The following is a 16174-nucleotide window of genomic DNA, read 5'->3' as shown; positions in this document are numbered from 1 at the left end:
CCTCCTGGCTTCTGCTAACAGCCTTAGCTTGCTTTCTGCAGTTCTGTTCATCACACGGCTAAATAAATCTGTCTGATGTTGCCATCTCTCAGGAATCCCACCAGAAAACAAGCTGCAATTGTATATTTAGGTGAGCCGACATCAAGGAGCAACGAGGAAAAACAATCTCAATAAATGGGAAGAAAATTTGAATGCACAAATATTTTCTTGTCAAACTAAAAAAAAAAAAAAAAAAGGAAAGAAAACAAAAATATTTGGGGAAATTTGAACATACCCACAATGGTGAAACATGTCCTGCTCCCACACGGCTTATTTCCTGAGCATAACATTCCTATTTTAAAATTGTAGCAACAGATCCACGAAACAAATGTCTTTGAAAATTCCATTTGGTGGTAGCATCACTGTATGCATTTCAGCTTTTTCTTTCCTACTGAAAATTATTGTAAACAGCATGAAAAATGTCAGGGCAGGAAACAGAATGTAAGTTATGGATGGTCTTAGAAAAACAGGGGGATAAAAATGTTTATGAAATATTATGCTCAAATGACTAATGTTAATATTTAAGTAAAAGTATTCCCTGTAGGCAAGAAAATAAGTAAGATGCCTACAGAGTAATAAATAAAATCACAGTAGCAAGGGAAATAAAGTTAGAAGAATCAGTAATATTTCTAGATGATTTTGGGAAGTTGGAAGAGAGAATATCTTACAACAGGATAAAATTTGTTAATATTTCCCAGGAACTGAAATTTTGTTTGTCTTCCAGAATTATTCAGCGTTTTGTTGTAGTTGACCAGAAACATCCAGATCATTACCTCTATTTCCTGTGTCACTTCGCTGAAATCTTAGTTCTTATCCTCTTACACTGTTTCCCACATACCCATCCAACCTTACTTTTAGATTTCCATTTATCATTAACAGTACTTTATGTTTCCTACATGCGGTCCTTTATGAGGAGTCTTTCCTATCCAAAAATCTAGATGCTAAATCCTACTTTCCTGTGTTTTCTTAGACATTTTCTTTTCTAAATTCCAAAGCCCCAAGTGTCTCACAAATGCCTCACCATCACTCCATTCTAATTGAAGGTCCCTTGTCAGTATTGTGGTCAGTACCCAGGGAAGTTACAATATCATACAATCTAGGAATTCACAATAGAATTAAAAAAAACAAACAAACACACAATTTGAGGCTAACATGGAAATACTCACCTGGAAGAGGTGACATTCAAGCTCCCTATTAAAGAAAAGGAAGGGTTTAGGTACAGAGAACAGAGGAGGCTGTTGCATACAGAAAGGATGCTATGTAAATCACTGGGCTGCAGGGGAAAACTTGGACACTAGAGGGATGCCTGGCATGCTGGTGATGGTTATAAAAGCCACACAGCTGACAGAGTCCAGTGCAAGCTCTGGAAGGCATTGTCTTGGACATGCCCTCTTTAGTTGCGCTGGGGGAAAGCAGAGCCATTCACCCACTGAATGCACCCAAAACTGCACCAGAAGAGACAGACCCCGGAGATCAGGGTACATGAGCAGCCACTCCAGGGAAGCTCTGAGCATGATTAAAGTGCTCGGTAATGAAATGTTCCACACCAGTTTAGATGCTCCATTGCACTGCCTACCCAACTCTTCCAATGCAGAGAGCCCTTCTGGAACTCATCAGCATCTCCATCTACCATTGCCGAGTCTTCCTCATCTTAATTAAGGGCTTCTTATTCTTAATTGCCTAAGTCTCTCCAGGGAAGTCTCAGCACACAAATCACAGATTGATTTGTTTGTGGCAGAACAAAATTACTGTTTTCCCTTTAGTTTTAAATTCTCTTCTAAATACCTGTAAGAATCTATGATTGGGGTTATTCTTCAGATAGGGTTGTAGCATATTACAGGAGGGGATATTCTTAATGACCTACTTCATCTGTGGCCTCACCATGGGTAGAGGATACCAACTTTTACAATCAGGCTCCAACTTTGAAATAAAGAGAGGAATAAGAGTTAGAGAAAAGCCTTAAATTCAATATGTGATACTCTAATTTGAAGTAATAAAAGAGGGTTAATATTCCCCAGAATCCTTCATGTCTTTTTTTTTCAGCTTTATTAAGATATAATTGACATATAACATTGTATAAAAGTGTATAATATGATTATTTAATATGTATATATTGTAAAATGTAGTTAACACAATAAGGTTAGTTAACACAATTTACTCACATAATTACCATTTTCTTGTTATAGTGAGACTAGAGGCCCAGTGCACAAATTTGTGCATGGGTGGGGTCCGACCCACCCACCCCGATAAGGGCTGATCAAGCTGGGCTGGGGGAGGAGGGGGTTGGGAAAGACGACTCTGGAGGTTGACTGGCTAGCTCCGCCCCAATCAGGGAGGGCAGTTGGCCAGATGGCCCCACCCCCTGATTGAAGTCCCAGTCAAACTCCTGGTCCAGGGGACAATTTACATATTAGCCTTTTATTATATAGGATTATTATCTACTCTCACAGCAATTTTCAAATATACAATATGATACTGTTAAGTATAGTCACCATGCCATATATTAGATTGCTGGAACTCATTTACCTTATAACAAAGTTTGTGCCCTTTGACCAACACCTCTCCATTCCTCCCTGCACCTCAGCCCTTGGGAACCACCATTCTACTTTCTGTTTGATGTTTTTAATGTTTTTAGATTCTACATATGTGATATTAGACAGTATTTATATTTCTCTGTGTGACTTATTTTACTTAGCATAATACCTTCGAGGTCATCCATGTTGTTGTAAATGGCAGGCATTCCTTCTTTTATGAATAATACTTAATTATTATGCATATATATAATCTCAAATTTTCTTTATCCAGGCATCTGTTGATGGACACCTAGATGGTCTCCATGTCTAATTTATTGTGAAGAATGCTGCAATGAACACGAGGTACAAGTATCTCTTCAATATACTAATTTTATTTCCTTCAAGTATAGACCCAGAAGTGGAATTGCTGGATCATATGTTAACTCTGTTTTTAAATTTTTTTTGAGGAATCACCATACTATTTTCCATATTCCCTGTACTAATTTATAGTTCCACCAACAGTGCATCACAGTTCACTGTTCCTCACATGCTCCCCAGCATTTGTTAGCTCTCATCTTTTTTATAACAGCCATTCTAACAGGTGCGAGATTATATCTCATTATGGCTTTAATTTGCATTTGATTAGTGATGTTGAGTACCTTCTTATATACTTGTTACCCATTTGTGTGTCTTCTTTGGAAAAATGTCTATTCAAATCCTCTGTCCATTTTTTAATTGCATTGTTTGTTGTTCCTTGCTATTATGAGTTCCTTATATATTTCTTATATTAACCCCTTATCAGATATGTGGTTTGAGAAGATTTTCTCCCATTCCATCAGTTTTCCCTTTCATTTTGTTGATTATTTTGCAGTGCAGCTGTAGTTTTGGTGTAGTCTCACTTGTTGATTTCGCTTGTTGCCTGTGCTTTTGATGTCATATCAAAAAAATCATTACCAAGACTGGTATCAAGGAGCTTTTCCCTATGGTTTCTTCTAGGAATTTTATGGTTTCAGGTCTTATATTTAAGTCTTTAATCCATTTTGAGTTAGTTTTTGTGAGTGGGGTAAAATTGGAGTCCTATTTCATTCTTTGTATGTAAATATCCAGTTTTACCAATACCACTTATTGAAGAGACTATCCTTTCCCATTAAGTATTCTTGGCTTTTGTAAAATATTAGTTGATCATATATGCATGAATTTATTTCTAGGCTCTCAATTCTGTTCCATTGGTCTAGATGATGTTTTTATGCCAGTACCAAACTATAGGTTTATAATATAGTTTGAAATCAGAAAGTGTGATGCCTCCAGCTTTGTTCTTTCTCAAGATTGCTATGGCTATTAAGTGTCTTTTGTTGTTCCATATGAATTTTAGGATTTTTTTTCTATTTCTGTGAGGTTTTTCATTATTTATTCAATCTCCTTGTTATTGGTCTGTTCATATTTTCTATTTCTTCATGATCCAGACTTGGTAGGTAGTATATTTCTAGGAATTTATCCATTTCTTCCAGGTTGTCCAATACATTGGCATATAATTTTTCATAGGAGTCTCTTATTATCTTCTGTTTTTCTGTGGTATCACTTGTAATATCTCTTTCATTTATAATTATATTTATTTGAATTCTCTTTCTTTCTTGGTAAGTTTAAAGATTTATCCATTTTGTTTATCTTTTAAAAAATCAGCTAGTTTCTGATCTTTTCTGTTGTTTTTCTGTTCCATTTTATTCATTTCTTCTCTGATCTTTGCTAACTTTGAACTTAGTTTGTTCTTATTTTTCTAGTTTCTTGAGGTATAAAGTTAGGTTGTAAATTTGAGATTCTTTTTTTTTTCTAAATATAGGTATTTACCACCATAAACTTCCCTCAGCACTGCTTTCGCTGCATCTTATAAATTTGGATATGTTTTGTTTTCATTTATATTTGTTTTAATATGTTTTGATTTTTCTTTTGATTTCATCTTTGATCGATTGTTCATTCATGCATATGTTGTTTAATTTCCATATATTTGGTATTTTTGTTTGTTTTCTCCATTATTGATTTTCAAACCAGTGTGTTTGGAAAAGATACTTGGTATAATTTCAATATTTTAAAATTTGCTGACACTTGTTTTGTGACTTAACATACATTTTTCCTGGAGAATGCTTGTGTGTGCTTGAGAGGAATGTATATTCTGCTACTGTTTGATGAAATGCTCTGTATGTCTTTTAGGTTCATTTTTTCTATAGTGTTGTTCAAGTATTTTGTTTCCTTATTGATTTTCTGTCTGGATGATCTATCCATTGTTGAAATGGATACTACTATTGTATTGCTTTCTATTATTCCTTTCACATCTCTTAGTGTTTGCTCAATACATTTTTGTGCTCTAATATTAGGTGCATATATATTTATGATTGTTATATCCTCTTGATGAATTGACCCCTTTATCATTATATAATCACCTTCTCTGTCTCTTGTTACAAGTCTTGACTGAAAGTCTATTTTGGTTGATATAAATATAGCTACCCCTGCTCTCTTTTGTTTTCTATCTGTATGAAATATCTTTTCATTCCTTCACTTTGAGCCTGTGTGTGTCCTTGAAGTTGAAGTAAGTCTGGTGTAGGAAGCATAAAGTTGATTCTTCTTTTTGAAAAATTCATTCATCCACTCTATTTGGTTGGAGAATTTTATCCATTTACATTTAAAATAATTATTATTAAGTAAGGACTATTACTATCTCATTAATTATTTTTTGGCTGTTCTGTAGTTCCATTGGTCTTCCACTCTTGCTCTTCTTCTTTATGAAATGATGACTTTTCATGGTATTCTTTGATTTCTTTCTCTTGTATTTTATATAGGTTTTTATTTTGTGGTTACTTGAAACATCTTATAGATATAACAGTTTCTTTTAAAGTGATAATTTAACTTCAATCATATACAGACATTCTTCCCTTTTATTCCACCTTCCCACATTTTATCTTTTTGATGTCATACTTGTCATATTTTTATATTATATATCCATTAAGATATTATTAAAGATTTAAAAAAACAAAAAGGGAGAGAAACCAAGATGGAGGCATAGGTTAACACCAGAAATTGCTGCCTCGAACAACCACTTCAAAAATACAACTAAAAGACAAAACAAACATCATCCAGAACCACAGGAAGGCTTGCTGAGTGGAAATTCTACAACTAGAAGGGAAGAGAAAAGCACAGAGACTCAGAGGAGGTGCGGAAGTAAAGTGCAGAGATACGAAGGCGCACGTGGAAAGGGCTGGCAGCTGAGGATGCATTGCACGTGGAAAGGGCTGGCAGCTGAGGACACGACACACGTGGAAAAGGCTGGCAGCTGAGGACGCGGTGCACGTGGAAAGGGCTGGCAGCTGAGGATGTGGCACATGTGGAAAGGTCTGGAAACTGAGGACACGGTTGTCTTTTTCAATCGGGAGGGAGGCTCAAGCTCCCGACTGCTCTGAACTCCAGTTCCGGGTGAGTCTCTGGGGACCCAGACTCATACGGGGAGAAACTGGACTGTCTGGCATCGGTCGGAACTCGAGGGCAGCTTTCTCTCAGAGGTGCTTGCAGCGATACCACGACACTGAGAAGCGGGGCCTCTTAGGGCAGGACTTAGGGGCAGCCATAGCTGCTTGTTCGGCCCTGTTGATCCCTTGAGACCCCACCCCACCCAAACTGTGCGCAGATCCTTTTGCATATGAAAGGCCTGGCCCTTTGCAATCTGAAAATTATGTAACAAACTGCAGCTGGGTCAGAGAAAGCCAGAACATCCAAAAGAAGGCCCAAGGCCCCACAGCAGCTTGCATTGCTTCACAGCTGGGCTCCTGCTGGGTAGCCTCAGGCAGAGGCTAAATTAGCACCTCCTTAGAGATCCAAGAGCCAGTGTACCCAGTGGTCAGAGTGAGACCATCCAGATTACAACTCCTCAGATCCATAAGTGACACACTCAGGGGGCAGACTCAGTGAACACCAAAGCCCCACTGAAGCAAGTCTTGCCCCAGAAGGGTGTCTCCAGCACAGAAGTTCTCCCACTGCAGATACAGTTGATTCTCACAGCCAATTGGCCTGGAGGTCAATTCCTCCCAGTAATACCTACAATAATCAAGGCTTAACTACAACAAGACTGTGCACAAAGCCCACAAAGGGGTGCACCAAGAGTGTCCACCTCCGGTAACTGGGGAGGCTGAGCCACTGGGCCCTATAGGACACCTAGAACAGAAAGCCACTCTACCAACACAGGGAAGCATAAAAAACGCGGAGACAAAGAAACAGGTCACAAATGACAGAAATGGAGGAAAGCAAACTACTGGATATAGAGTTCAAAACCATACTTATAAGGTTTTCCAAGAATTTTCTAGAAACTGCTGATAAATTTAGTGAGACCCTCAAGAAATCTAGTGAGACCCTCGAGGTTATGAAAAAGGACCAACTAGAAATTAAGAATACACTGACTGAAATAAAGAATAATATACAGAGATCCAACAGCAGACTAGAGGATCCCAAGAATCAAGTCAAAGATTTGAAACATGAAGAAGCAAAAAACACCCAACTGGTAAAGCAAAAAGGAAAAAGAATCCAAAAATATGAAGATAGTGTAAGGATCCTCTAGGACAACTTCAAGCATACCAACATCTGAATCATAGGGGTGCCAGAAGAAGAGAGAGAGCAAGATATTGAAAACCTATGTGAAAAAATAATGACAGAAAACTTCCCCTACCTGGTGAAAGAAATAGACTTACAAGTCCAGGAAGCGCAGAGAACCCCAAACAAAAGGAATCCAAAGAGGACCACACCAAGACACATCATCATTAAAATGCCAAGAGCAAAACACAGAGAGAGAATCTTAAAAGCAGCAAGAGAAAAACATTTAGTTACCTACAAGGAAGTACCATACGACTGTCAGCTGATTTCTCAACAGAAACTATGCAGGCCAGAAGAGAGTGGCAAGAAATATTCAAGGTCATGTATAGCAAGAACCTACAACCAAGATTACTCTACCCAGCAAAGCTATCATTCGGAATTGAAGGTCAGATTAAGACTTCACAGATAAGAAAAAGCTAAAGGAGTTCATCACCACCAAACCAGTATTATATGAAATGCTGAAAGGTATCCTTTAAGAAGAGGAAGAAGAAGAAAAAGGTAAAGATACAAATGAGGGCCGAAACCGGTTTGGCTCAGTGGATAGAGCGTTGGCCTGCGGACTGAAAGGTCCCAGGTTCGATTCCGGTCAAGGGCATGTACTTTAGTTGTGGGCACATCCCCAGTAGGAGATTTGCAGGAGGCAGTTGATCGATGTTTCTCTCTCATCGATGTTTCTAACTCTCTATCTCTCTCCCATCCTCTCTGTAAAAAAATCAATAAAATATATTAAAAAAAAAAGATACAAATGATGAACAACAAATACACATCAACAAGTGAATCTAAAAATCAAGTGAATAAATAATCTGATGAACAGAATAAACTGGTGAATATAATAAAATCAGAGGCATAGAAAGGGAGTGGACTGACTATTCTTGGGAGGCGGGGAAAGGGGTGTGGGGAATGTGGGAAGAGACTGGACAAAAATCATACACCTATGGATGAGGACAGTGGGGGTGGTAAGGGCAGAGGGTGGGGTGGGAACTGGGTGGGGGGAGGTGGGGGGGGGGAAGAGGAACAACTGTAATAATCTGAACAATAAAGATTTAATTAAAAAAATAAATAAACCCAAAAAGTATCAATAATAGATAATAGCACTGACAGCTGTGGGAGCCCTGGCTGTTGGCATGTACTACCATGGCATCACAGTCTTCTTTGTATGTACACCTGCAATGGAAGTCAGTGACAGGTGCAGGCGATGGTGTGCAAATACAGAGCTGGAGTGGTTACCCCATGTACACACACAGTGATGGGTGTCGGCTCTGGGGGTCTAGGATGGTGTCCTGCGCCCAAACAGCTGCAAAAACCTTGGCTACGGTTTTGGTTTTCAGACTCTTGTGGGTGCAGGAGAAAGATGGGAACTGAGTGAGACTCAGGAAGTTGGTGTTAGCACACACAAGTACCTGTGGGGTAAAAGCTGGTAAAATCTGCAAGGGATCCACAGCAGCATTTTTGGTGGTGGGTTTCTTCAGTGGCAAAAGCTTCAGAGGTTTCCCTGACTGGTTTGGCTTAGTGGATAGAGCATTGGCCTGTGGACTGAAGGGTCCCAGGTTCGATTCCGGTCAAGGGCATGTACTTTGGTTGCGGGCACATCCCCAGTAGGAGGTGTGCAGGAGGCAGCTGTTCAATGTTTCTCTCTCATCGATGTTTCTAACTCTCTATTCCTCTCCCTTCCTTTCTGTGAAAAATCAATAAAATATATTTTTTCAAAAAGCTTCAGAGGTCATCTGCAAAGCAGGTCACTGGGAACCTCAGTTGCTCATACCTTGTGGCTTTTCTTCCTTGTTCCTAGCCATCTCTGTCTCTCAGCTTTGCCTGTCTCTGGCTCAGGTGACACTAAGTGGAACCTTCATGCTGTGCCCTGAAGGCTGGGGAAACTAGTCCCTCACCCTGTTCTTTCCCTGCAAGGGGAGCTCTTTCCAGCTGGGGAATGCACTTGTGGTCCTAAGCTATGCCCGCATGGGAGATTGATCGATGCAGGCAGAATGAAGCTGTTCTTCCTTCCTTTTGTGCTGTTATTCTCGCGTCTTTTGTTTTCCTTTGTTGCTCAAGTTTCTTAAGTGGATGCCAGAGCTGGTTTTGTTTAGGAACAGCTGTCTAATGGTTGATCCTTTTGTGGGAACAGAGGCTGGGGTCTCCTACTGCTCAGTCTTGGTGATACCATTCTAGAACTGGGTTGTTTCCTCCTCTCAGAAAGGACAGAGTCCTCCCACATGAAATCTGACACCTGGAAGCCTTCATGTGCTTTTCTGTGGCTGCAGAGTATGGCAAGTATCCTGGAAAATCAGTTGTCCCAAGGGACTCTCTTTATGGCAGAAAAGTATCTTCCTTAAGCCCAATACCACCATTCCAGCTGCTTCACCAACAATAAATATCTCCACATGAGCATAGTGGGAGGTCTGTAGGACTGTTTGTCTTGCAGAGAAACCCTTATCAGTTTTTCTGCCATTTTTCCAGCTAGCCAGTATCAAGGACTTTGCATTCTGGGTTAAAATGAGCAGCAAGACACCAAACCATTATTTTAAAGTCTGGCCACCATTCCAGAAATGCAGGAATTAAAAAGATTCTTTTGAGGAGGGACTTTTAAGTATTGCAGATGTCATTTGGGTATCAGCTACACATCCTGGGACATATTTCTAGTTGATATAGCGAGAAATTATATACCAACTCTTCTTAGAATTGGCCTAGCAGAGATCTCTCATTCATATCCTATCATCTGGGTACCAGTTCTTTAAAAAGAGATTGGCTCCAAGGTGCCCAGTAATGACAACTGAAATCAGCTATCTGCATGCTAACTTCAGTCAGAATACCCCATATATTTTAGTGCTAGATGTGTTTGAGCTCTGCACACCTGTGAGATGATTTAATCATTCTAATAATCTTTTGTTCATCTTTTTCTGCTCTGTCTCTTTTAATGGTTACTGATCAAAACACAAAAAACACAGAGCTCCTAGCAATGAATATGTCCCAGGAAACTCAGCCCCCTGGCTTCTGCCTTGGCTTAGCATCTACAAATGCCTGTGACTCAGACAGTCTCCCACCAAGGCTGGTTTTCAGCTGCTTGTTTCTGTGGTGTGATCAAGGCATTGGATGTGCCCAGATCCCAAGGGCCTTTCTCTGTCCTAGACATTCCAATCTAATCAGTATGAAAAACATCCACCATAGTAAATGCCACTTTAATTATAAGCTTGCTCCAACTGGATTAGAATCAAAATAAGCATGCTTAAGACAAAAATTAGATCTGAAAAGCAAAATACGTCATTGAGCTACTGAGACAGGAGTCCATTTTTATTTCACAATTAAGTAATGTTCTTTTCAAATTCTTATTTTAATATTCTCATTTCCACCATAAACCTACACCACCATGCAATCCCATACCTTATTCCTTAAGTAATCATTTCCTTTTTACTCATCTATTATTTATCTTTCTGGTATCACTTCTGGTTTACTGCCTCTCTTCTCTTTCTTTTTTAAAATCCTGACCCAAGGATATGTTTTTACTGACTTTTTTTTTAGAGAGAGAGATAGAGGAAGGGAGAGAAAGAGAGAGAGAAATATTGACGTGAGAGAAAACATCAATCAGTTGTCTCTCACATGCACCCTGACCAGGGATCAAGTCTGTAACACAGGTGTGTGCCCTGACCGGGAATCAAACCTGCAACCTTTTGACGTATGGGATGATGTTCTAACCAACTGAGCCACCCAGCAAAGGCAACTGCCTCCTTCCTCTTCAGGGCACTCAAAGTTTTGGATACAGAGGCTTATAAGCATTTCAGAGAAGCCCTAATAGTAGAGGCTAGTAAGGAGTGATAAACAGTGACTTTAGAGCTAGACTTGCTTTCAAATAATGGCTCCAACACTTAGTTGTATTATCATTTGCACACAATATTGATCTCTCTAAGCTTCAATTTCCTTAGTCATGAAATAGGAAGAAATCGTACTTACTTTACAAGGTGATTGTAAGGCTAAATGCAATAATGTAGGTAATGCCTTGACACATGCAGTAATATTACTGGACAAATGCTACTTATTGATATGAGTAAGAGGATGCTCACCAGATCTATGCATAAATCTGGAATCAGGAATACTCGAGTTTGAATCCCAGACCTGGCTCCTGAGAGTTGCAAGACCCTGGGCAAGTTAACTTCCCTCTGCTCTGTTGGCTCTTTGACAAAATGGGGATAAAAACACCTGTCCTGTGGGGATCATTTTTGGATGCTGTTTATTAATACAAGCTTCTTCCAGAAGATAAATGCCAGGCTGTACTTGTATATATAGAGTAAAGTGACCACCATACACCTTTCTCTGAAATGCCCTGGTAATGAGAAATAAACATGACCATCGTGAGAAATAAACATGACCATCATGTTATAAGGGTTTCCAGGGGTAGTTACTCTTGTTCTATCCTCATGGCCATAAATAATACCTTCTACTCAAATAATTCAGTATCAGATTTTTTGCTTTAGGTGAAATTCTCTGTGATTAAATAGGCAGAGTTATGAACACGTTTTCTCTGCTTTGTATACATTCCACAGATTCTGATTACAGCAGGAAAGCTCCCAGTGTGGCTGAACCTAGGTCGAGGCTGCAGGCCGACTCCAGAATCACAGTGACTTAGTGAAGCACCAAATCCCTTAGATGTTCCAAATATGGGATTCTTTTTTCTAGTTGGAGGTAAAAATACTACCTAGGAACCACCTACACTGTAACAGGATATCCAGAAGAGAGCCAGTGAGCTATTTATTTTACCATTAGCAAAGGGCCTGGTGGTAAATTTTATTATTGTCCCCAATTATTTGCAGCTGTTCTCCGTGAGGGACTTTCCTACCCCATCAACATCAGGTTTCATGTGACTTGATTTGGCCAATGAAATGTAAGCAGCTTGCTCACAGAAGCTTTGAGTCACTGGTCACTTTTTGCTCCTAGGAATTCCTTCAAAGAACACTCCTTAATAATTCCCTGTTTGGGCCAGAAGTACATAATGGTCACTGGACTGGACTGGCCCCTTCTTGGCAATGCTGCAAAGATAAGCAGAGCATGCCCAGCATTTCACTGTAGAATGTAGGAACACATGGTCCTCGGGTTTGGTTTTCAATCAACACAAACACACACACCCTTCATATATTGACTTTTTTCTAGAATGTTGAGTTAATTCTCCTGTCTTTTGTTATCTGCTGTGAGATAATTTAGCTCCTTAATGCAGTTGGAAAATGTGGTGCAAATGATACTGTAGTAAATGAAAGAACTTCATCAACTTCTAATTAGAAATTGAATCACTATGTGGACAGCATAATAAAATAGCCTGCTCTCAGTAATCTACAACTGAAATTGGTTTAGGGAAGACTTTATTGAAAGGATAAGATTTAAAGGCTCTAATTAAATTTACTTAAAAAAAATAACTCCCTAACTTCTGGACTAGCACTGTCCAATAAAATGTTTCATAATGACATAATAATTCTATAATTATACTCTCTGATATGGTATCCACTAGCCACATGTGGCTATTGAACATTTGAAATGTGCTAGTACAACTGAGGAGCTAAATTTTAAATTTACTTTCATTTATACTTAAATTTAAATAACTATATATGGCTAGTAGCTACTGAACTAGAAAGTGCACCTTTGATCCTACATTGGAAGAATATATTTTCTTAATAGTTGAAGTATTCTTTCATGCTACTATTTTTGGCACTAAGAAAGTTATATGTATGCATATGCATGTGTTTGTATGTATATGTCTATATCTATCTAGTTATTTCTCTATCCCTGCAATTAGCAGACAACCTCACCCTGTTATGTTTATATTAGGCAGCCATATCATTGTAGATCCAAGAAAGCATTGACTGTTCTGTTTCAGACTCATATGGGTACTCTCAACAGAGATCCCATTTAACTTTATGAAGCCAATTTTACAATAAAGCATTTCCCTAAGATTGCCGCAACATGCAAACTAATAGTACCACATCCTAGAATCATAAGTTAAAGATGTTCTTACTTAGTTCATCCATTGATCTGTAAAGAACCACTCCCAAATCATCCTGACAGCTTACAATATTATATTTTCAAATCTCTGTACTTCAGCTATCTTTATACTGAAAATTAGGCTCCCAAGTTCTTCAAACAACCAGATTTTATTTGCCCTATCATGAATTGAAACTTAACTATATTTTTATCTAACTATATAACGAAGGAGTTTATATCACCCATTTTCAAAAGATTCATCTTCCTGCAAAGATTTAATATTCTGAGATGTACTATGACTGTTAAGACCATGGTATTTGGAAAATAATAATACCTAATTGTGAAGATACAATTATTTGGGAAGGCTGGAGGTTGATGTTTCACTAGGGACACTTGGACACTGGTTCTTTTTATGTTCTGTGGCTATGGCCTTCCTGGTGGCCTTTCTCAAGGAGTAGAGGCTAGGGAAATCTTTGCCAAAAAAGGCCACGTTGGTCACAGCCTCAGAGAGGTTCTTTATCATTGGGCAATTGACTAAGACATTTAATCTATTCTTGACAAGAGTGTGGTGTGTTCTCTTCCCCTTAATTATAGAGCATTAGAAAGACCTGGCTCTACTTCCTACTGACAGTGTGAGAATTAATTCATTGCAAGTACCTAGCATAGCAACCAATATGCTCCTGATAAATGATTATTGATGCTTTGTTTTTATTGAATTCTAAAATTAAAATATAATTTTACTCAAGGAACAAAAAGGCTTCTAAGAAGAATATATCCTTTGGAATAAAGTAGAAGACTGTTCAATAGGAAGAGACGAATATACACCAAGTATATCAATATCAAAAGTACTTCCAAATGCAAGGCTTTGTAGTTTTCTATTAAAAACAAAACAGAAGAGAATAACTCGTAAAAGTCAGGCTCTCTTCTACAGACAAGCGAGGCATGATCACCCCTGATCTCTATTCACCTGAGAAAAGGAAATTAGAGAGAATATAAAGAAGAAAAGCTGAGGCACTTGAAGTTTCCATAGTCTGTTATTGTTCACATGCCAGATCCTGGAATCGCTTCCCAATTTCATCTCCAGTTTCCCTCAGCCCAAGTAGGATGTGTTCTTAAACCAGCCCCTATGAGCCATGTGAGCAGTGGGTCACAGGAAGCTCTCGGAGAGGTCTTAGGGGTCCTCTCTGCAGAGGCCCGTGCTAGTCATCAAGCTTTCCCACAACAGAGAAGTAATGCTGCCAGGAGGACTAGTCAGACATATATAGGGTCACACATTTGAGTCAGATTTTCTTAACTTGAGAACTAAGTTGGACAGCTTTAAAAATGTATTAACTCTTTCAAACAGTAACCTGAAAGAGATAATACCATTTTCCAAACTGGCTGACCAGCATCTGGATCTGAATTAAGCAATGAACAATTCGAATTTATAGCAAGAGAATAATATATAATAGCAGATATTTTACAATGTAAGCTATCAATCTTACAAGGGGTATATCTAATGTAAGACGACAAATCAAGACTATTTCTCAAAATATAAATAGAGCTGGAATCTGAAAGATTGAATTTATCAGGAACATGTTATATATTTGTTGTCTTTATTCTCCAGAGAAAAATGTGAAACTGTGCAGCTAAAGCATCAACTTGATTGCTTAATGATGGTTAACATCTAAGACTTTGCTCTGGGGGAAATAAAGTGGAAATTTAAATAGTGTTGCAATTTGCCATTAGTGCAGTTTTCACTGTTTATTTCCAAATGAGGACACAAGTGAAAAACAATGCGGAACCTGCTCGGACCATATTACATTCAGGCAAATCCTCTTTCTTTTTTTTTTTTTATTGATTCTGTAGGTACACGCTGCTTTAACACCATATATGGCTTGTTTTTAAGCTCTTAAGGAAACTTTAAAGTTTTCCTATTTACCCAATATTCCTATAATCCTTGGATACAGAATGTCTTCCTGTGCATAGAAACACAGGTATATTTTCCCTTCACCAAGCAGAACAGCAATTTATTCCACATTACAGTCATCTCCCCTAAGAAAATATTGACTCTCCTCAATGCTGAAAATATACACCCCTGACCCTTGTCAGATTCTAAACCCCAGGAAAGGGTCTACTATCCTGTGAGATGAGTCTAATTACATTTTAGGGCATATTCCCCATGCTAGAAATACGACAAGAGCTCAAGCATTATAACAATAGTAATCATCAGAGCAGTTATTTAAATTAATACTTTCAATCAAGCACTCTAAACAAACATCATAATGAAAAAAATAGAATTCAAATTTACATGAACATTCCACCCCATTAAATAAAACAAACAGGTGGGTGGGAGTGACATTGACAAAGATCCTTTTACTTTACCCATGTAAACATCAGACTAGTTTTTCTCCCTGGGCTTGCTTTTCTTTCTTTGGCCTGACAGTTCTGATTCTTCAGCCTCCTCATGAAAAAGAGAAACATTCCCTTGAAGATGAACTAAATTCATCAGCAAATGAAATTACATTCATTTGATAAAATGCTAAGCGGAAAAAGGCAGGTTTATTTTAAGCCTTCAACAGGCTGTTTTAGTTAATCATGCACAGTGCAGAAGACAGGAGTTCGGTTGCTAAGAAAATGGTTGGCATGCTTCCAGGAGATCCATGTGATGTGAAATGCATCTGCTCCTTTTAAACGTGAAACAGAAAAAAATAAAATAAACAGTTCAGGGTATATTTGGTGAGTCACTGTGGAACACAGGGCCAAAATAACTCAAGTGTTGTCAGTTTATTTTATGCAACCTTATTGTTGTGGTGTTAGCCTTTTCTTATAATTAAAAAATATTCATTTTCATGGACAATTGATACATATTTATTACAGATAAATTGAAAAGTATAAAATAAGAAATTTAAAATCTGCTATAGCACACACACAAACATGAATACCAGTATCTACAGTCTTTGATGCATGCAAACAGGGGCTTAATATTTGCTGAATGAATTAATATAAATTTTGTTTACAAATATGGGATTGCACTGTATTTGCTTTTTTAAAAA

The 16174-nt window shown here is 38.3% G+C and overlaps 1 long non-coding RNA gene across 2 annotated transcripts in view; it reads right to left on the bottom strand.

The window, feature by feature from the left end:
- The window catches only part of LOC308521916, a 72029-nt gene extending 56302 nt beyond the window's left edge, over positions 1-15727 (bottom strand). The window contains exon 1 of one of the 2 annotated variants that reach the window (XR_013996202.1): positions 15504-15727. This is a non-coding gene — a long non-coding RNA (uncharacterized lncRNA). Of the gene's footprint in view, positions 1-1205; positions 1310-15503 lie in introns of those variants that run through there. The other variant, XR_013996203.1, reaches the window with a different exon arrangement.
- Between the last annotated feature and the right edge of the window lie 447 nt (positions 15728-16174).

Source organism: Myotis nattereri, assembly GCF_964212035.1.
Source record: "Myotis nattereri genome assembly, chromosome: 6".
Lineage (NCBI taxonomy): Eukaryota > Metazoa > Chordata > Mammalia > Chiroptera > Vespertilionidae > Myotis > Myotis nattereri.
Note: the sequence above shows the minus strand (reverse complement) of the source record. Positions and strands in the feature narration are given on the sequence as shown.